Source organism: Amphiprion ocellaris, chromosome 18 (genome assembly GCF_022539595.1).
Source record: "Amphiprion ocellaris isolate individual 3 ecotype Okinawa chromosome 18, ASM2253959v1, whole genome shotgun sequence".
NCBI classification, from domain to species: Eukaryota; Metazoa; Chordata; class Actinopteri; family Pomacentridae; genus Amphiprion; species Amphiprion ocellaris.
Genome location: NC_072783.1, coordinates 5,149,016 through 5,171,787, shown reverse-complemented (window position 1 = coordinate 5,171,787; position 22,772 = coordinate 5,149,016). Strand labels below are relative to the sequence as shown.

Genomic DNA, 22,772 nt, shown 5'->3' with positions numbered 1-22,772 from the left:
TAAGTGACCCTAAACTGTAGACTGGTAGTATAAGTACATAAATACATGTAGAATATTACATGTATGTGATCCGTGTCTTTTCTTCGTTGGTGTCCACCAGGTTCCAGGATGAGATCTGCGGTTTCTGTTTCCCACAGACTCTCAGAACTACGACTCTCACCCATGTCACCACTTAATATCTGTACATCTGCCCGACTCCCCATCCTTCAGCCCACACCTCCTCCAGCCGAGCCCAGAGACAGATGGGCAGACATGGGGACGGACGGGCCAGGCGTCCCCCAGTCCTCCAGCCGGTCCTCCAGGCCCCGATCCTGGAGACCACCGGATCCATTAGACACTTCCTTGATCCCGGACCGTGGCACCGGCTACCAGGGGAATCCTCAGCACTCACAGCGATGCTCTGATGCACTTAAAAAACACACTCACACATGTGGAGGAAGCAAGCGCACGTCCAAACAGAGCAGCAGAGGAATTAATGGATCCTCCTCAGTGAGTACGAAGGCCGTTATCGTCAGATAAACCCAAGCACGTGGAAAGATTCAGTAGAAATCTGTGTTTAATTTATCATTCTGGGCAGATTTTTAGTAGTTTTGGGCGACTTTCATGCCAGCTGAACCTCATACTGGTCAAATTATTTTATTTAGATTAGTGAGCAGAGTTTTCCAGAATAAATACAAACTAAACGGTGTAATGTGAAAGACAGACAAATGGAGAATTTAGATAATTTCTGGTTTTATTCAGTAATCTGCACGTATCTCCAATTAGAAGTTGATTTATCTGCTTCACATGTTGAACTAGAAAGCAGCTTTTTGATTTTTTTAAGCTGCACATATTCTTCAAAATTGGAAAAAACTGCACTTTCATGCACCAAAATTCATCTTAAAATAGGACAAGAGGCATAAAAGATGTCCTAAATGAACAAACACTATAAATCTGCAGATTCTCATGCTAACATGTCCCTAAAATCCTCCAAAATGAATTTCTGCACTGTAAAGTTACAAACTGAGAGTTTTTCTCCATTAAAATAGTCCCTTACTGCCCTAAAATGGCTCACATGTAACTCTACACTGCCCTAGAATGTGTGGATTTATGAAGTTCCAGCCTCTCGAGCACACCAGCTCACCTACAACTCTGCTCAAACACTGTAAAACTACTCAGTGCTACACAATAAGTTGTAATATTGGTGTTTTTTTTAGCTAAACATGTTTAAAATTGATTTTAAAGAAGAATAATGATATAAAAAGCCTCAACCTGAAGTCCAAATCTGTGTTTCTCTGCAGTTTTAAGGTGGAAATACTCAGTTCAACCTATGATACATCTTCAAAAACACCATAAAAACAAGTTGATGAGGTAAAAAAAATAATTTTTAATGGAGGGCATCTTTAAAATCAAGTGCTGTTATGTTTCTGTTGGACAGAATCTTTGACTCTTCCTCTAAATCTTGTTTTACAGGGGAGTGAATCCAGAATCACACTGGTCTGGAGTGGAGAAGACGTCACTGAGATTCTAGGTGAGCATTAGAAGCTGAAATATTACCGATAACTCTTCTGTAATTGTCATGAATTATCTTTGACCTGTGATACTTGCTGTGATCGTTCAGTATCTCTACGTGCTCAGAGGCTACTGCTGATATTATGGGTTACTCAGACTCCACGCTAAGATGCTTTCATTTAAAAACACAGAACTTTTACAGGATTTGCTCCCAGTGTCCACTAGGAAACACTCCTGGTTGGGTTTTAGTTTTGAGTCTTTCCTGTACATCGGATCTGCTGTAGCTTGGTGACTTTTCGCCTCGTGTTACTAGAACAGAATGTGCTTTATTGTCATTATACCGTCTATAACGAGATTGGAGACGAGATGTTTGCGCATAGTTGATTTAAACACGCTGCTTACTTTCATGAATCACGCACCTTAAACCCTCTTTGCCTCACGTCTTTCCTGCTCTAATTTTGGGAATATTCTTTGGGAATATAACGTTGCTGAACCTGACCGAAACCAGATCATAACCTGAACCCCCACAGGCTGGTAGGCACTACACATGATGAGGGCATCACTTCATCCACCTCTTCTCTTACCCTGATGAACCCATCTGCTGGTTAATCCACGACTCCTCTGGACACTATACCTTCTGACAGGCATGGAGGTGGCAGTATCATAATACTATCAATTTAACTGACTCAAGTCTGAGACAGAAAGACGACAAATGTAGTGGAACTGCACCAGAATTGGTGCAGTTCCAGTAAATTTGTCATCTTTCTGACTTGGTTCTTCAAGATCTTGATGGGTTTAAGTCAGGACTTTGTGGAAACCAGTCTAGAACCTTCATTCTAGCCTGATGGAACCATTTCTTTACCACATCTGATGTGTGTTTGGGCTCATTGTCTTGTTGGAACATCCAACTGTGTTCAAGATCAACCTTCTGCTGATGGTTTTAGGTTTTCCTGAAGAACATGGAGGTAATCCTACAGCTGTTTAGTCCCAATCCTTTGAGTTCCCTTCATGTGGAAATATTCTTACTTTCACTATTAAACAGCTGTGAGTTCTACTGTTGGTTTCCTATGATCATCTAAGAGTTTGTTCCTGAAGATGATGGTTCTCCACTATCCTCCAGGTTTTAATGATGCGTTGGACGGTTCTTAACCTGATTTTAGTAGTTTCATCTCCTCAGTTGTTTTCTTTGCTTGATGCAGGCCAATAATTTGACCCTTCTGAGACAGATTAACATCCTTTCCATGATCACAGGATATGACTTCCAACATGGTTGTTTAAGAAATGAGAAGCTGCTCACTGCATCAGCTAGAGTTAAAGAAGTTGTCATCACTGCAGTAATTATCCAATGAAAGGCTCTTACCTGATTGCTTCGTTAAATCCAGATGGAGACTTGTTTTTTGGACAGGCTGTGTATTTTGAGTTTAGAACTCACTTTGTTTTCACGTTTGCTGTGTTTACACCTCATGTTCACACAACGCCTCCTAAAACAGAAACTGTTTAAGTTTGAATACTTCAGGGCTGCAGTTTAATCTGGATGAGCGGTAGCAGAGATTTTTGGAATTGTTGGTTTTCTGGTTTGGTCTTACTGTCACTGCGTGTTGTTCCCTGGTTGGTCAGGCTGCTATCAGGTCTTCTGAATGTAAACAAAAACACCAGGCTTCAGATAACTAAACATCTATGAAGCTGACTTTTTGCCCTTGCTGTTCTTCCTCCATACAAACTTAACTAAGCAAACCAACCTCCTGCTTCATGTTTAACCAGCACCTGCATCCTGACTGGACAGGAAGAGTCATGGTTTTAAGGCCTCTGAGTATTTAAGAAACTGAGCTAATGCGCTCATTTTGGATTTTAAAACAAAAACATATTATAGTGGATGCAGCCTCAGTGAAGCGGTTCAGATAATCTGGATGTCATTTTGTCTTGTTTTCAACCTGTTTGCTCTTGTTTCTGGCATAATTTAATGAGTTTAATCTCATCATAACTAATGGAAATTCTAATAACAAGGATAACAAACTTCATTGGTAAAGAAAATACATGGAGATACCTGTCATAAAAGTAAATATGAACTTGAACTTGACAGGTAACCTAGATAAAATCTTTTTTTTTTTTTTTTAATATAGAAAATACTGCCAGACAAAAAGTTGGGTGTTGGTGAATTTTAGGAAGAGATTTAAATGAGGAGACTGAGTTTAACAACCAGAGATTTTAAAGTCTATGATTATTATACAAAGTGTGTGATGTTAGAATTTCACCATTACTTTCTCAGGAGTTCACTTTTTTCACTTCGTCATGGTCAAAAATAACAGATACGACCCCGATAGAGCACTGGATTTAACAATATACCTCTAAATAGAAATATTAAGAAGTTTAATGTCAATGTTAAAGATTAGACATTTTTTATGTGAAATGTTCATATTTAGCCCCAGCTGTCATGGTAAGGGGAAAACGCTTGGTTATATAAAACTTGAAACCTGTTTTATTGGATTCATTGACCCCAAAAATGTACACTTTGACACCAAATTTGTCATTATACCTATAAGAGAAGCAAAGATATGGGCTTCAGAGCATTTTTGGCGCATTGGCGGCCATTTTGAAAAGACATGTTTATTTCCGATACAAAGAGTGATCTCTCTCATGTCTTAGGATAAATTTATTTGTATAACCCTAAGGTGCTTCCATACCAAAGGGGACCTTTGCATCATGACCTGAAGTCAAAGACCTGTTTTGTGGGTTTAACCTCCCTACAAGATTAGAAAACAATTGAAAAGTGGCACGGAGGGTTTGTGTTTGAGTTTTTGTTGTATTTTACTGCAGTTCACATCAAGCAGGTTTGTTTTTTTCCGATGTTTGGGGTCAAAGTGAGTAAAGTTTATGATTTTACTCATGCGTGATGGTAATTTTATGACCTACGATGATGAAAGATGGAGAAAAATAGAACTAAACTCCACAAAACTCCACAAATCCTGTCGTCAGTGAAGCTCATGTCTTGTCCAGAGAAGCCAAGCTCTTCTCCATGAACCCACTTAAAGATTTAGAAGCACAAATCAGATGATGGAACTCCGTCAAAAGGTGCAGTAAACCTGTTTGTTGCTCCGCCGTTAAGCTGCAGGCGTCGCGTTCGACACTTTCCTACACAAACACACCCAGAGGAGGAAATGCCTGCCGACAAATGGCCCCAGACATGAAGCTGTAGAACGTTGCCTCACCTGTGAAGAAGCCGTTAGAGGCTGTTAAATCCAGATCAGGGCAGAAACAAACTCCTGGCATCCATCTTCTAGACAAACTGCTGGAGGAATCTGATAGAAACAGAAGCAGGAGGAATCTGTCAGATCCTATTTGACGCGTGGCGCTCCTCGACGTGGAAACTATTGGGTTTTTCTGCTGAAGGAGGCTGTTTTAGATTCCATACGCTGCCGGCAATTATGTTGTTTTCTGCCCACAAGTGATGCGTTTGTCGTGGAGGTATCTGTTCAGATTAGCCGTCCTGTCAGAGCGCCGGATCAACGGATCAATCCTCAGACCGGCTGCCAACACAAAAGCTTCTTCTATTACTCATGTCGGACGGATTCGCCAAATAAGCAGCCGCAAACATTCACAGGGTTTCTGCAAAAACTCCACAGGAATTCTATAAGATTTATGGGAGATTTTGGAATGTCAAAATCCTTTTATCTGAGTCGGATCTGTGTTTAAGATTCCACAAAAACTGGGTTGAAACCAAGAAATAAGCCTTTTTTACTCAATATATCTACTAGTGCATCTCAAAAAGTTCGTTTTTTTCAATTCAAAAAGATAAACTTGCATATATTCTGTATCTGTTACATGTAAAGTGAAATGTTTCAAGACTTTTTTGCTTTAATGTTGAAGATTTTAACCAATATCTCATGAAAATGAGGGTGCAGAAACCAAGAAATAGCCAAGAATGAGAGAAAAAGTTAGTTGTTTTTACATAACTTCATTCAAAAAGTTCAACGTTCATATATTCCATATTAATTGCACATTAAGAGGAATATTTCAGGCCTTTTTTGTTTTCATTTTGATAATTTTGCCCTATATCTCATGAAATGAAATCAAGAAATAGCCAAGAAATTTTAGTAATTTCATTCATAAAGGTAAACTTTCTTATATTCTGTAATTGTTGCATGTAAAGTGAAATATTTCAAGCCTGTTTTTGCTTTAATTCCAATGATTATGAATCACATTTTATTAGATTATGGTGTAGAAACCAAGAAATAACCTGTATTTCCTCAATATGTATACAAGTGCATCTAAAAAAAACTGAGTATTGTGAAAAAATTTATATTTTTTTGTATACTTGTGCATCTCACTAAAACTGATCAATAAAAATTGTAAAATATTCTAAATTTTTGCCACCTGACTGTTGGTCACAACTGAGTCAGTCATGGCATTTTTATTACGTCGAGAAGCAGAGAATTTTTACTTTTTTGCAGAATCTGATTATTGCAAACTGTACCCCAAACATGGTGCATTCAAGGCAAGTGGGAAAGTTAAAAATCCAATGATTCGACCTGTTTTTACAGCTTCTCTTTGTGATAAAAGATTTTATTTTGATCTTTCAAAAGTAAAAAAAAGAGGAAAACATTTTATTTTTATTTTTATTTGCAAAGAATATAAAAACCTGAAGTCGAAATGTAGAAGATTTTTCCAACGTGCTAAGAATACTGAAAAAAACCATGGGGGCTCCTCAAAAATAATGTTGTACGCTACAGTTTGCATCAGTGTTTTTAAGTTATCAAATATTAGTTTTTTAAGCAGATTTAGTCGTCAGAACAGAATACTAGAACTCAAAATATGTCTGTTTTCTGGTACAGAAACCAAGAAATAACCTGGATTTATTATTATTATTATTATTATTATTATTATTATTATTATTATTATTATTAATAATAATAATAATAATAATAATAATACCTTTTTAGGAGAAAGTTCTTCATGGTTTGAGCTCATTACTTGTAATTTAGTCTGATTTGATGATGGCACCAAAACAAAAATGTTTCAGGTAGAGATTTCTCATCTTTGAGCTCATTTCTTGTATTAACTTGAGTTACTTCTCATCATTTCGTGTGTTCCTTGGTGATGTAAAATCCTCTAAATGCTTTTTAAAGAACGTAAGAAAAGACGTGAATCTGCGTTGAGTTTCTTCAGAGGAGACTGAGTCTGTCGCCTCCAGCAGCAGCAGGTCTGAACTTCAGGAGGCTTTTTCTGGACGTGTGCTTGAGGACACGCGTGATGTTTTCACGCACGCCTCCACAGATCTCCGTGATGTTCTGACAGAACTGCTGGGTTCTACCTGCCTGGGTGGGGGTTCCCCGGCTCAGACGGAGCTGTTTACTCAGCTGTGGGGCTCCAGGTCCAGGGGAAAGAGAGGATGTGTTCAGGGCCTCATTAATCATGGCCACTTCGGAAGAGATAAACAGGCAGAGCCCAGCAGGGATGCTGCAGCTCCTGACGGGGGGAGGAGGCGACGGGGGAGACGGAGGACTCGCCCACCGGGGGATTCACAATAACACTTGCTCTTTGGTTCCACATCTGCACGGCCACGCAGGCTTGTAAATCTACATTCCTCGTCTGGCCGGATGCAAATGCAGCGTCCAGCGCAAAGTGCATGAACCCGACTTCTACTGACAGCAGAGCTCTGCTGGTGGACAAACATGGACCAGATCTCATGGAAATGATGGCGCAGAAACCCAGAAATAACCTGGGTTTACTCTAGACATGTACTACTGCGTCTAAAAAACAGAATGTTGGGGAAAAAGTTAATTTTTATGCAGATTTAGTCTTCAGGACACAATACTGGAACTCTAAATATGTCTGTTTTCTGGACCATAAACCCAGAAATAACCTGGGTTTACTCTAGACATGTACTACTGCGTCTAAAAAACAGAATGTTGGGGAAAAAGTTAATTTTTATGCAGATTTAGTCTTCAGGACACAATACTGGAACTCTAAATATGTCTGTTTTCTGGACCATAAACCCAGAAATAACCTGGGTTTACTCTAGACATGCACTACTGCGTCTAAAAAACAGAATGTTGGGGATGAACAGATGTTTTTAAGCAGATTTAGTCTTCAGGACAGAACACTAGAGCTAGAACGAGTGCAGAAACCAAGAAATAATCTGTATTTATTCAACATATAAGGATCATTCCAGAGCTGGAGGACATCTGAGATTCAAAATATTTGATAAATAAACCTTCTCTTATCCAGTTTTCTACTCCATATTGATTAATAATAGTTAATACACTATCAAAGGCTTGATTGGCTCAGCTTCCACATCAATGGTAGCATTTTTATTCCATGTTTTCTGTGTTGTTTGCTAACCCTACTCTAATCACAGTAACAGGGTTGCTAATCCATGCTAATGTGATCTTTTTCTCAGCAGTAGAAGCTAGATATTTAGCTGCTGTTACTGCTGCCCAAGAGGACAAACTGACTGATGGAAAACAGTCCAAAGAATGAGTCTGATCCTGATAATATGAGGTAGAGTGAGACATTCAATCAAGGCTGATAATGGGATGAAAATATGGAAAATAGAAGAGAGGACATAGCTTTGCTCTACACATTCTGCAGGAAAACTGTTTGGTGATGGAAACAACAAAAACGAGACACAAAATGACAAAAACAAGAAAAACAATAAAAATAAGACAAAACAACAAAAGCAAGACACAAAACGACAAAAACAAAACAGAAAACAAAAACGAGACACGAAAGACAAAAACAACATAAAATGACAAAAACAAGACACAACAGACAAAAATGAGACACAAAACGACAAAAACAAGAAAGAAAACAACAAAAATAAGACACAAAACAACAAAAACAAGACACAAAACAACAAAAACAAGACACAAAACGACAAAAATGAGACAGTGATAAAAACTAGACATGAAACGACAGAAAAAGATTCAAAATGACAGAAACAAGACACAAAAGACAGAAACTAGACATAAAACGACAAAAATGAGACATAAAACAACAAAAACGAGACACAAAATGATAATGAGACACAAAATGATAAAAAAAGACACAAAAGACAAAAACTAGACAAAAAAAATGACAAAAACAAAACAAAATGCCAGAAACAAGACATAAAATGACAAAAAAAGACACAAAATGACAAAAACTTCATCAACAGGTTATGTTAACGGTTGTCGTGGGACACATTCCATCCATAATAATTATTTTTTTTTAAATATTATGTTGATTATAAAAATGTTCCCACAATTACAAGAGACAACAATGAAAAAAACAAAACTAAAAAAAGGATCTTTAAATTTCATTTGAACTGTTTTATTAGAGGTTCAGTTTGGTCATCAGGGGGACAAGAGAAAAATAGCATTTTAAGGGGAACTTCAGACTTATTTGATATTTTAAAAACATTTTCAAACATTCCTTTCTCCTGTTTTTTTTTAAGATTCGGTCTCAGGACAAGAACATTTACACAACAACTGCATGTTTTAGGATTTTCTGCATGGATTATATGAAATTTGATGTAAAATGTCTCCAGTTCTGGAACAACCCAGATACTGGTGCCACTAAAAACAACAGAATATTGTGAAAAAGTTGTTTCTGGCCGTATTTAATCCTCTTAACTTTTGGCAAGTTTTAGCTGATTACTGCTCCTGGTACAGACTCATTTTTCACTGTAATATAAAGTTCTGAACCTGTATGGAAACAGAATGGAAGAGCTTTATCACTCCACCAAGGAACGGCGTTATGTTTTTAACGCTGTTTTCTTCTTCTTTTTAAACATTTTAAAGCACTTTTAATAGCCTTAGTGTATAAAATATGCTAATCTTCTCTACAAATAAGCATATTTATTGTCCAAACATAAGAAACTATACAAGAACTTTGAGGAAATTAGTTAAAATTATTATTATTAATAATAATTATATATGTGTATGCTGTTTCTCTTTCTTTTTAAACATTTTAAAGCACTTTTAATAGATTTTGAGTATAAAATATGCTAATATGATCTTCAAAAACAGCATGAATACGGTCTGAACACAAGAAACTGGACAAGAACTTTGAGTAAATTAGTTAAAATGATTAAAATATGAAGAATAATTCAATTGTTTTCATGTTTATAATGTCAAATATTGTCTATGGATGCATCCTCGGTACAAAGCATGAGGTCTGTTCTATTTCTAAAAGAGGAAAATGTGGAAACCACAGATATGATTTGATCCGATGTTCTCTTTTCCTTCTTCTTCTCCACTTTCTCATTAAGAGGAAACCGTTGGGCTTTAGGAGGAAGATGGAGAGAGAAATAGTATTTCTGAGTTATTCTACACTCTGAGAGGAATAAAAAAACCTCCTTATTACCTGCTTCTCCTGCTCCAGACGTGGTTTTATCAGCGACCTTTCACTCATCTGCTGCTCAGCGTTTCACCAATCAGTCTGAGGAGCAGTCAGGGCTCTAAATGGGTTTTAAGATATTATATTTCTCTGTTTATGGAAGCCTATTTCTTCATTACGGGGCGCTGGAGCGTGCACGTGTCCCGACGCTAATTGATCCTGATGGGCTCGGAAAAGTGACATCACCACCACCAGAGAGGTCGAAGGAAGGGGGCAAGACGGGAAATTCTGCCCCGAGACGTGGTGAAAGGAGCAGAAATGTGGAGTCGGAACGTGGTTTAGCTTCATCAGGACCCGGAGAGTCGCTCTTCTGTGGGTTCAGGCCTGAAAAAATGTTATCTGAAGCATCTGAGAGCGAACGAGACGCTACGCAACCTCAGCTTCTGTTTCTGATCTTCTTCATCTCGATATGGACTCATTACAGCAGATTATGTGTCGCACAAATGAGCAGAAACACGCAGAAACGGAGAATATTGCATAACACGTGCATTTTTTCAATTATCCTGCATGATAGTGGCCGTTCTGAGCAAAAATGCAGCTAATTTACTGCCAAAATCTGCTTTTTCCCCCTATTATAGACCCAAAAGAACAACAAAGTGTATTTACAAGTGAATTTACTTAAAATATTGCATGAATTTGATGGATTTGGATGGATTTACCATCAAAAACACAAGAAAATTAGTATATTGCATAATGCTGGTGCAGTTTACGGCATGGTAGTGGTTGTTTTACGCAAAAAAATCAACTAATTTAATGCCTTTAATGACAAAATTTGCTTTTTTCCTCTAATTTAAACTCAGAAAGTACAAAAAATAGTGTATTTACATGTGAATGTACTGGAAATATGTGAATTTAATGGATTTACTATCAGAAACTCATAGAAAATGAGTATATTGCATAACACCGGTGCATTTTTTTTTCAGTTTTCCTGCATGATAGTGGTTGTTTTGAGCAAAAATTTAACTAATTCACTGCCAAAATGTGCTTTTTTTCCTATTAAGGACTCAGAAAGGACAAAAAAGTGCATTTACAAGTGAATTTGCTAAAAATATGATGTGAATTTGATGGAATTAGATGGATTTACCGGCAAAAACTCAGAGAAATGTAGTATATTACAAATGCTGGTGCATTTTTTTCAAGAATGTTGCATGATAGCGGCTGTTCAGAGCAAAAATTCAACTAATTTACAGATACAGATTTTGATTCCCCCCATTAATGACTCAAGAAGGACAAAAAAGTGCATTTTCAAATGCATTTACTTAAAATATGATGTCGATTTGAAGGATTTAGGTGAATTAATCATCAAAAACACACAGAAATGTAGGATATTGCGTAACACTGATGCATGATAGTGGCTGTTCTGAGCAAAAATTCAACAAATTTACAGCCAAAATTTGCTTTTTTTTCTTACTGAGGACTCAAAAAGGACAAAAAAGCGCATTTACAAGTGAATTTATTTAAAATATTACATGAATTTGATGGATATGGAAGATTTTAATAACAGAAACACACAGAAATGGAATATATTGCATAATTCTGGTGCGTTTTTTCAATTATCCTGCAAGATAGTGGCGATTTTCATTAAATGCAACTAATTTACTGACAAAATCTGATCCCCCCCACCCACACTTACACACACACACACACACACACACACACACACACACACACACACACACACACACACACGCACACACACACACACACACACCCCAAAATTTGCTTTCCTCCCCTCCATTGAGTAAAAAAGAACAACAAAGTACATTGATATTCATATATTTACAGCTTGTTACATAATTTACTGACAATATTATGTGAATTTGATGGATTTGGATTAATCAATCATCAAAAACACAAAAAATAAGTATATTGCATAGCGCTGGTGCATTTTCTTTAGTTATGTTGCATGATAGTGTTTGTTTTGAGCAAAAATGCAACTAATTTACTGCCAAAATCTGCATTTTTCCTCACTAAGGACTGAAAAAGGACAAAAAAGTGCATTTACAAGTGAATTTACTTATAATATGATGAGAATTTAATGGATTTACTGTCAAAAACTCACAGAAAATGAGTATATTGAATAACGCTGGTGCATTTTTAAAATTATGTTGCATGATAGTGACTGTTTTGCAATTTACAGCCAAAATTAGCTTTTTTCTTCACTAAGGATTGAAAATGGACAACAAAGTGCATTAATCTTCATATATTTACAGTTTGTTTGATAATATGTTCAAAATATTACTTGAATTTGATGGATTTAGATCAATTATTCATCAAAAACACAGAAAAAATAAATATAGAGCATAAAGCTGATGCATTTTTCAATTATCCTGCATGACAGTGTTTGTTTTGAGCAAAACTATAGCTAATTAACTGCTAAAATTTGCTTTTTGCCATCCAAAGTCCTTACAAAGTATATAATTTCTGACAGCTTTACAGTGGTTTTCTGTTTTTAAAGAATTTACTTAAAATATGATGTGATTTAAATGAATTGTGGCCAAAACATATGTCTGATCTGCTCTAATGCATCATAATTCACACCAAGTTCAGTCTATTTTATTCATTTTTTAGCTTATTTTTAGTTTACTCTTTACAAATCCTACTGATATCTGTATTTTTATACTTTCAATTAGCCTCGTGTTTCTTGTTATGTCTGATGTGAAGCATTTTTGTCGTCTTTTTGTTGAAATATAACATATTTGAACCATTTTTTCATCAGATTTGCCCTTAAGCAGCCTCGATATGAGCATACCAGTGATAAATCAGACACAAACACAAATAAATAATCATATTTCAGAGTTTCTTACTCTTTAAAAATCACTTTTTGGTCCATTTAACTCCATTTTAAAGAGGAAAAGCACCAGATTATATGAGTTGTTTTGACTCAACTTGTCATTTTGTCATTGAATTCCTGTTTATGTTTTTGATATGAATATTTTCTACAACTATAACTACTTTTTGACATTTAATTGCAGTTTGTTTTGTCTGAGTCAATTTAAGTGTAAATTTAAGGGGAAAAAAAGCTTAAAACATCCCAGAATGGACCTTTTATTTTAAATATAGGTTTCATTATTTATTATAAATACCATAGAAGCTCGGTTTGTGCGGTTGTGCTTTACTTTTTTATTATTTTTAGTGTTTTATTTTTGTCGTTGTGGCCTTCTGACGCTGGCAGAACTTAAACTTTCCATTCCGTTGGACAAAAAATAACCGAAGAAACTCGATCTGATGATAAAACTCTTTAACTGGAAGCTGCTTTATGTTCTTGAAGGTGAAAAACGCAGTCCTGTGTGTGTTTTGGCTGCAGAATATTTTAGTTCTGCTCTAATATTTTCACTCTGGTGTCCTTGTAGTCGCTTTATTTAGAAAAATAACAGTTGAGTGGCGCCACCTAGTGTTCAGACACAGAACAAGCTCTGTTTATGTGAATTTAATGCAAAAGTCACGTTATTTGTGAGGTTTAAATGTAATTATCTTTATTTTTGGAGCCATATTAAGCTTTAAATTTATGTTTTAAGTCAGCAGGATGGAGAATTTTGAGTTTTATTATGAATTCTGTTAGTAATTTTCTGTCTGTTTTTGCTCCCTGACTGCTTAAATAATGAGGAGTAAAAGTGATTCTTGAAGGATAATTTGACTTGCTAGTAAATTAGTTCATGAATAGTTCATTTATTTACTTAAATATCACAAGACAAGCAAAATAGGAGCAAATAATCTTCCATATCTTGCAGAACTTTTATGTTTTGACTTTGTTTTGGCTCATTTTGCTGAATCTTTTTGAGTTAAAACAACTTCTAATGAAATTATGTTCAATTAACAAGCTATATTGAGTTACTAGAGTTAGTTTTTCTTCTATAAAATCTAATTTATTTTAATTAACTTTCTGAAATTGTGCAGGTTTGTTCATTTTAAAGGAGGTGGCATTAAATTATGAAGTCAAAGTGAAGAAAAATGAACTATTAGGTCAATTTCATGAACTTTAATTGAATTTTAAATCCTCTTATGTAGAAATTTGAGCTTTAATTATACACAATATTTTTTTTTTTTTTTTTGTCTGCATTTGTTCTCATTGTTTAACTCCACAAAAGGGGAGTCAACATTATATGAGATTGATGCATATTTTAGTCTTGCAGCCAAATATTTTAATATTTAGTGCATGTGTGTGACCATCACCGGCCCTCCCTGAAAGCTAAGCAGATATTCTTTATTAGAATTCCCTATTATGAGCCAGGGAGGGGAGTGCTACACCTCAGTGATGTGTCGGGGAAACAAAGACTGGACAGGACGAACAGGACGAACAGGATGAACAGGGATAGAAAATAACAGGCGTTGCTATTGCAATTAAAGATTGTAAGGTGGTGTGTTATGCCCAACTACTAATTGCCCATCAATAAAAAAAATAAATAAATAAATAAAAATTTGAAAAAAGAAAAGAAAACCAAACCAACACAAAAGAAAAAGAGATTCAATAATAAATGAACAAATGGTACTGAGCACCATAATTGTGGGTGTCTTGATAGTATAGAATAGAATAGAATAGGCCAGAAAAGGATACTAGTGCGAGAGAGAATGAGTTTAGGGTAGAGACTGGAGAAATTCTCAGCACATTCTGGCGGGACCCATCAATCGCTGAAATGGGACTCGGCAGTAGTTGGCAAGACCTGATCAAACATGCAAGTGTGAAGAACCCCGAAGCCCAGAACAGCAATCACGGCAAGGCAGGGCCAAGTCAACAGGGCATCCCTCCCCCCGGGCCATAGGAGCCACAGGGCGGCACCCCCAGAGAGCCACCGGGGCCACCGTGAACGACGCGAACCCACACAATATTGAGTTGATGCAGCATTTATCTGTCAAACCAACCCTTTAAATTAATGTTTGCAGCTTCAAAGGTTTATATAATCATATAATCCTAATAATAGAATCATTTTGCAATCATGCATCTAATTAGGAATTGAAACTAGATGCCTCAAGTTATTTTTTAGAGTTTAAATGAAGTTGTGTGTTCCAGTAAATGATGATTGTATGTAAAGACTCAGGTGTTTCCTCTGATCCACCTGATGATGATTTCTGCTCAGGTGTTTAAATTAAGTCACTAAAAACTTTTTCCTGCAATGAGAATAAAAGTAAAGTCGATGGTGTTTGTCTTTTTCATGCACAGAAATAAACTTGTAGAGCTTTTGCATATTACACAAAATATGTGAATTTGGATTTGGATGAATTAATTAATCAAAATCACAGGAAAAGTAAGTATATTGTGTCACGATGGTGCATTTTTTTTCAATTATCCTGCATGATAGTGGTTGTTTTGAGCAACAATTAACTAATTTACAGTCAAATTTAGCTTTTCTTCTTACTGAGAACTCAAAAAAGACAAAAAAGTACAGTGATTTTGTATTTATCAAAGAATGTACTACAAATAGGATGTGAATTTGATTAGCAATTATTTTTATCCTTAAATTTGCTTGATTAAAGCAAATTTAAAAGTTTTCCATTAAACAAAATGAACACAATCAATCTCTGATGTGAATGTGATGGATTTGGATGAATTCATCATCAAAAGCACACAGAAATGGAGTATATGCATAATGCTAGTGTATTTTTTAAAATTATACTGCATTATAGTGGTTGTTTTGGGCAAAAATTCTACTAATTTATACTAATACTAAGTTTTTTTCCTATTAAGGACTCAAAAAGGACAAAAAGTACATTAATCTTCATATTTTAATAATTTTTTTCTTTGTGTCAAACAATCTACCTAAAATATGATGTGAATTTGATGGTTTTGGATGAATTAATGATCAAAAACACAGAGAAATGGAGGATATTAAATAAAAAGGATATGTTTTCAATAATGTTGCATGATAGTGGTTGTTTTGAGCAAAAATGCAACTAATTTACAGGCAAAATTTGCTCTTTTTTCATACTAAGGACTCAAAAAGGACTAAAAAGTACATTTACAAGTGAATATACCTAAAATATTATGTGAATTTGATGGATTTACATGGATTTACTGTCACAAACTCACAGAAAATGAGTATACTGCATAATGGTGGTGCATTTTTATCAATTTTGCTGCATTATAGTGGTTGTTTTGAGTAAAAATTCAACCAATTTGCTGCCAAAATTCGCTCTTTTTTTCTTACTGAGGACTCAAAATGATGAAAAAATGCATTTCCAAATGAATTTACAACAAACACGATGTGAATTTGATGGATTTGGATGAATTAATCATCAAAACACACAGAAATTAAGTATATTACATAAAATGGAAGCATTTTTTTAAAATTACACTGCTTTATAGTGGTTGTTTTCAGGAAAAATTCAACTAACTTACCACCAAAATGTGCTTTTTTTTTTTTTTTTAAAAATGAGTACTCCAAAAGGACTGAACATTGCATTATCCTTCATATCTTTACAGTTACCTGTGCGAAGAAGAATATAGGATGGTTACAGACATTTTGCTGATAAGATCTGTTAATTTCCACAGGACTGCAGGACTTTTACTTGTTACAGAGTATTTCTACATCTTATAGCAATATTTTTAATGACATTGGTGATCTAATGTGAACATTATGCCAAAGCTGAAACTCAAAATATTTTTGAGAGCAGAAATTGTTCCAAAAAATTATAGAAAACACAAAATAAAACATGTAGAATATTTTTAAAATAAATTCAGTTTCACAAATGTCCATATTTTGGACTATCAAAATATTTTTTGAAAGCAGAAATTGTTCTAAAAAATTATAGAAAGCAAAAAATAAAACATGTAGAATATTTTTAAATAAATATTTTTAAATAAATTAAATTTCACAAATGTCCATAATTTATGCAATCAAAATATTTTTAGAGCAGGAATTGTTGCAAAAAATTATAGAAAACACAAAACAAATATTTTTAACAATTTTTTAAAAATAAATTTCACAAATATCCATAATTTATGCGATAAAAAAATCCCGCCAATCAGAGAGGGTCAAGCAGAAATTGCTCTTAAAATATGAAAAAGTTTTAAGCTGTTGTACTGTGAGAATGTTTGTGCAAAATTAATATTACTTCATATTTATGTTATTTTACAAAGTAATTTCTGATTCTGCTGCAGTTTAATTCTTGCTCTGCTCATTATTTCATATTTTTGACACAAATATTGCATTAAACAGTCTTGCAGTAAAGTCTTGTTCTACCCGAAGTGGCCAGATGGGGGCGCCTGTGTCTACAACATGACCACTGTTGACTTAATCTGATTTCAGGTTATAATAAACCTCAGCTTCCTTTTCAGAGATTATTACTGGAAGCCACTCACAAAACAATAACCAGATTAGGAGCTGCTGAACTCTTCCTCTTCCATCATTGACGGCGGCGCTGAACGCAACACATCCACCAAAAATATTTACCCAAACCAAACACGGCAGCAGCAGTTTATCTGCGTTGCTTGGGGACGTCCCCATAAACCTTATCGTCCTCTTGCAGGCGATCACCTCCGCCATCTGCTCTCACTTACGTTATACTGGACTGAGGTAGAAACACAGTCAGAGGGTGGATTTATCGTCACAATGCTGTTTTATTCCCATTATTTCTGCCTTTTTAAAAAATTTTTTTACAAAGTTTTGTGTAGGAAACTGTACTAGAAAAAGCTGAACTGATAAAAAAACGAGAACAAAGCTGCATTTTTCCACAGAAAGTGTTTATCAATTACACTTTTTATTTAAGAAAATAGATTATAATTAGAAAGACTTGAATTTAAGGAAATTTGAAGAAAAAAACATTAAAATAAAAAACAGTCTGACATTTGTGCTAAATTTCCAATTTGTGATGAAGCTACACGTACACGTAGAAAACACTAACGTAGCTTAGCTTACCTTAAAGATATCCAGTTATTGCATATTTTTTATAGTTCATTTACTTTTAGGGTTTAGTTTGGATTACAAAAACAAAGATGAGATGTGACATTTTAATAAATGAGCTTCAGAGTCTCTGGAAAATTAATTTTTAAGCTTTGGACAGAGCCAATTAAGCTAGCTACACTAAGCTAAGCTAAGCTAACTGACTGTAGCTTCAGACTTACAGCACAATCATGACAGTAATATCAAACTTCTCATCCAGGTATCTCTCAGCAAAAAAAGAGAAAATAGAGCGTGTTTTTCCAAAATGTCAAACTATTTGTTTAGAAAAACAGATTTTTTTTCTAAAAATTTGATCTTTCTATGACATATCCTTCACTTTAAGTAAAATCATAATTTATTAAACAAACATCGTGCTGTATTTAAAGGTACTTGAAGCTAGTAATTGAGATCATAAAGTCATTTGTTTACTGAATTAATAATTCAACTGAGAAATGGGGTCATTTTCTGATTGACTGCCATTTACACTGACTCAGAGTCGCCTCCTGGTGGCTGTTGGAGAGAATGCAGGTTTGAGTCACGTGCACTACGTCCAGCTGATTTAGGAACTAATTATCCATTTAATTATTACTACCGGTAATCTCTTTTATAATCTGTTGTTTTCATAATGTATTTTCACGCATTCCTGTTATAAAACTTTAGATTTTAGCCACTTTAAAGCATCTTTTGTTGACAGCTAAATAGTCAACAAGCTATTTGTCATACATGTTCAGTTAGGAAAACTCGCCCTTTAACATTTCATTTTTAGCTAAGATGAAGACTCTGTGACTTCTCTCACAAGTTATATGTATAGCTTTACCTTTTTAGTCTGATTTTCAATAGATTTTTCTTAATATTATCTCTCTTTTTGCACTATGTCTTATTTTAATCCTCTAAATTCTGAACTAATTCTGCACCTGGTGCTCATTTATTGCAAATGTTTTCAATATATGGAGTTAATCATGGTAGGGTTTCCTCCTTTCTTGCTGTTATTCAGTCTATCATTTATAGAGCAAGCATTTACGGGCAAATAGATGGGGGTGGGGTGTTGTTTTTATTGATTTTTACTAGTTGTTCTGTTGAGCGCTCTGTTACATTCTGTTCGTATAGAATTCCTTTACTGTCGTTACACAATGAGAATAAGCAGCAAACTTGTCAATGCAATCACATAATCAGACAAAAAAGAGGAATAGGAATGTGAAAATATAACCAAAAAAATGTGAAAATGATATGTACAAGTGTAAACGGTAATTATAGCTTGTTGTTATGTGATATTTGGTGTATTTGGATCACTATAAAGAGTTTTGTAACTGATTACTGTATGAAAAGTGCTATATGAGTGAGGTCTAATTGATTGCTAAATGTTTGCTAAAAGCATTATGAGGTTGACTTCTTGCAGTGGTTCCATTCAGTATTATTTATTTTATTTAAAATGATTTCAGCCTCCTTTTAAATTCATTTAGATTAAAGATGTGAAATTAGAGCTCCTCCTTAGATTTATGTCATTTCTATTAAACAAAAAAAAACTAAATGCATAAAGTGCAGTTAGAACTCCGTAGTCGTTGGCTGAATTTAATGCTTCCTGAATCAAGTCAATCAGTCATTCTATCTTTATCACATAATCAATTCCCATGTGAAACTGGACTCCGGGCCTGATCAGTCAGCGTGACTGTCAAAACAGGTCCTCCAAAGATCTTAAATAACGAGTGCCTCAATGACCTATTCAGAACCACTTGTGATTATGCAACACCATGTGTAACCGGATAGCAGAGGGAAAATGTTTTCACTGAACCGGACCCACCCGGATCAGATGAGCAGTGTCAGAATACGACGTTATTGGTTTCAGGGTTTTTTTTATGTCACTTAACAGCTACTAAGATTTGAAACTTGAGTGATTCATCCTCTGGGGAGAGTAAATATCTACACAAAATGTCATGAAAATCAAACAAATTACTCAGATTTGGGTTAAAAAAACATTCGGATTTAGAGTTTAAATTAACAGTTTGGAGTGAGATTTTGCCTTAAAACACATCTCCCATGAGAAAGTAGCATGAAAGACACATGATCCACCTGCAGAATGTCTTTTATAATAAGTATATGACAGGAATGTGTGGGAAACAGGCTACCAAAGCAACCGAAGCTGCGAGCGACGCAACAAGCAAACCTTCCAAGAAAGAAACCGGTTTCTGAATGTTATCGATGAAGTTCCTCAGGCATTTTTAAGCTAAAAGGTTTGATTCGGTTCAGTCCTATTCTGCAGCTATGTGTGAGATCCCCCCTGTGCATTTCCCTCCCCAGCATTGCCAGTAAGGTGATTACGGAGTATCATTTCCTCTAGCTGTGGAAACCCATTTTCTGGGTCAGTGGACCCCACCAAAGGACTGATTGAGTCTTAAAAGGGGCTCCCTCAAGCATATGTTTGCTCCCCTTGTAGCCGAGACAATGGGCCCAGTGCAGCAGCAAAGCAACTACGCCCTCCGACATTACTGGGAAATGCTGTAACATCGCAAGAGTAGGGCACTAAAGTCAACAGAACATCCATCCTGAGCAGCCTCAGGGCGGATTTATGGCCTAAAAGTTTGAAAAACTAAAAATTGAAATCAGTTAATACTAAAATTAATTCAAGAAATAAACAATTAAATTCAGTATTTTTGGAAGAATTTTGCTACAAACAACTACAAATGTCAGATTTATATTGTATAAACACCTCATATTGCACCATTATCCTCTGATTTATTTAAGTACACAGAATTCAGTAGCTTGGTATTATTTCACTTTTATTTTTGTAAAATGTATGATTCAGTTGCAAAGTATTATTTACATACTTTTGTTTATATTATAGACGTGTATACATAACTACATTCCATAACACTCACTGATGTTCATGGCTGTTGTAAACTGTGAACTTTCATTACATATTTTATTTACTGTGTGTATTTTTGTTAGTTTTTTTGTATTCTTGTGTTAGCACATGCAGCTTCAGGATGGACTTACAGCCTAAATGTTTGAAAAAGTACCAACATGTGAATTTAAACCAGCTAATGCTAAAATTAATTGAAGAAATAAACAATTAGGATTCAGTATTTTGGGAAAAATTTGGCTCAAACGACTACAAATGTCAAATTTATATCACATATAAACCTCATATTGCACCCATTATCCTCTGATTTATACTAGCTAGGTATTATTCTATTTATATTCTCACAGAATTTATAATTCGGTTGCACAGCATTATTTATATACTTTTGTGTTTATTGTACATATGTATACATACCTATATTCCAAAACTCTGAGTGGCTGCTGTAAGTTTAAAATTTTCATTAGTTATTTTATTTATTTTGTATTTTCTATGAAAAAAAATTGTGTTAACACCTGGGTAAAGAGAATTTTGTTCCCAAATATGACAATAAACAAAAGTAATGACAATAACTGGGTTATATCATCTGGGAACCATGACTTTATGTCTGAAAATTCACATTGATTATTCTATGTTCACTTTCTTTATATTGTATAGATGCTTTACATCGCACCTTTATGATCCCTTTGTACCATATTTAAGTACACAAACTATGAAGTATTTTATTGGTATTCTTATAAATTTCATTTTTTAAAGGTTTAATTCAGTTGTATGGTATTATTGTGTACTTTTATGTCTACATTCCATAATTCTCACTACAGTTGTGACACTAGAATGAGAATTATGAGTTTTTTTATTGTGTGCATTGTTGCGTTAGCAGCAGGGTAATGAGTATTTTGTTCCCAAATACTGACAATAAACAAAAAAAAACGACAATAAACAAGGTTGAATCTTGAATCTCATGAGAGTTTTGTTCCTGAATGGTGACAATAAACAAAAAAAATGGCAAATAACAAGCTTAAATCTTGAATCTCATGAGAATTTATTTCCCAAATACTGATAATTAACAAAAATAACAACAATAAACAAGCTTTCATCTTGAATCTAATGGTGCCATTACGTGAAATGTCGAATGTAGAGTAAAGTTGTTGGGGTATATCATCTGGGAACCATGAATGTATAGATGAAAATTTATGTAGATTCATGTACAAGATAAAAACTTGCTGACCTGTTGGTGGCGCTATAAGAAAAGTCATTATACATCTGAATTCGGTTGGATTCATCCTCTCTGAACCATGAATATCTGTGCAGTATTTAATCATGTAATTGCGAGGTGAATGCAAAGACAGATTATAAATGGGTATTTTTTTCTATTTTTTCACTTTCAATTTTAACAGAAAATATGGATAGAGGTCTTGTGTTTATGTGTGAGTCTCTAAGACAATGTTTCTTTTTTTTCTTGCATTTTTTTAGCTTTCATTTCGTCTTTTTCTGCTCATGATTCGGCCTCAGGATCACTCGTGACCGGCATCAGTGGTAGAAGACGATGGAGGAGGAAGAATCATGTGATTTTAATTCATCCAATATTTACACAACTGTGGTAGGTACACAGACAGGCTGAAAATATTACCAAACAATCATTTTACTTGGGCGTTTATATCTTTTTTTCATTTTCAATTTAAACAGAAAATATGCATCAAAGTCTGGTGTTAAAGTGAGAATCTCTAAGAATGTATTTCTTAGTTTTTTTGCATTTCTTTACCATCATTTCCCTCTTTATCCACTCATCATTCGGCCTCAGATTCACTCTTGCATGGCATCGGTGGTAGAACAGCGGAGGAGGAAGAAGGGAGTGATCCGTTGCTCCCTGTGTAACGAGATTCCCAGCTAATCAGTGACTTTCCAACCTTATCTCTGCTATCAGGACACTCGGGAGGCCGAGTAACCCAGGATGAGCTGATGTCATGCTGAGATGGGTGAAGCCAGGGGGGGAGGAGGTTTGTGTGTTGGTGTGTTGATCAGACAGTTTGTGTTTGCGAGCCAGAGATTGATTAGAGTGTGTCTTTTTGTCTGAGTGTGTGGCTTATATTGTCCTCAGAGGTCCGCTGATGAGGTTAAGTCATGTGAGGATGACTAACTGTGGACCATCTGATGTAACACAGGCAGCACTGGTG

The 22,772-nt window shown here is 35.2% G+C and overlaps 1 long non-coding RNA gene across 1 annotated transcript; it reads left to right on the top strand.

Annotated features, from left to right (window-relative positions):
• Positions 1-1,280: 1,280 nt before the first annotated feature.
• Positions 1,281-22,309, top strand: LOC129347448 (uncharacterized). Its single transcript, XR_008599563.1, has 3 exons — positions 1,281-1,350; positions 1,453-1,510; positions 22,072-22,309. It is a non-coding gene; the product is annotated as an uncharacterized LOC129347448 (long non-coding RNA).
• Positions 22,310-22,772: the final 463 nt, after the last annotated feature.